Source organism: Crocuta crocuta, unplaced genomic scaffold (genome assembly GCF_008692635.1).
Source record: "Crocuta crocuta isolate KB4526 unplaced genomic scaffold, BGI_CrCroc_1.0 scaffold581, whole genome shotgun sequence".
Lineage (NCBI taxonomy): Eukaryota > Metazoa > Chordata > Mammalia > Carnivora > Hyaenidae > Crocuta > Crocuta crocuta.
In genome coordinates, this window is record NW_027528635.1 from 1,920,833 (window position 1) to 1,921,629 (window position 797).

The window sequence follows — 797 nt, forward strand, 5'->3', positions numbered from 1 at the left end:
TCTTTGGCTTTCAGTATTTATGACACCAAGCAAATTAATCTCCCCGAAACTCAAGTGTCCTCTCCTTTAAGGTGCGAATATGAAATGGGTCAATGTATGTGAAACAGCTAGCGTCATCCATGCGATCAAAACCTGTTAATTGGTGTTGCCCTTCAAGGTCATGGTATTATTATTAGCATTAGTGTTATTATCAGTACCACTAACTGGGATCTAATTATGCACCAAGAATTGGCTGGTGACTACCTTATTAACTGTACCTATCCATCCTGAAGGTGGGGGTCCTCCAAGGAGAGATGAATCAATGTCTGCGGGTGATTGAACATGGAGCCTCACCAGAGCTGGACTGTGAAGCCTATGTTGATCCCACTGCTAAGCTTCCTCTCGAGAAATATCCCACCTTATTCTGCCGTGCTGGCGGCAGTCAGGAAATGTCACAGTGTCAGGATTAGATAACCTCTGATTTGGTACCCAGATTAAGGCCATTTATGAGGCCCGACAGATAATTCTCGGTTTTGCCCTGATGGAAGCAAAGGATACCGGGAGCGGTGTAGAATAAATAGGCATACGGTCGTCATCCGTCCCCTGGGTTTTCTGTTCATCCCTCTTTCCCACCTTCCATATCTGCCCCCACGTGGCTGCCATCAAGGTCCCACAGGGGCCAATTATATCCAGCTATGAGTGACGGAAGTTCCACCCACCTAAGGCTGGCTCCAGGCACGGTGCACACCTGCACACTCACAACCCGGTAAGTGCCCTCAGATTGGGGTTCACCGGGGGTGGGGGGGGCGGGCTCCTGA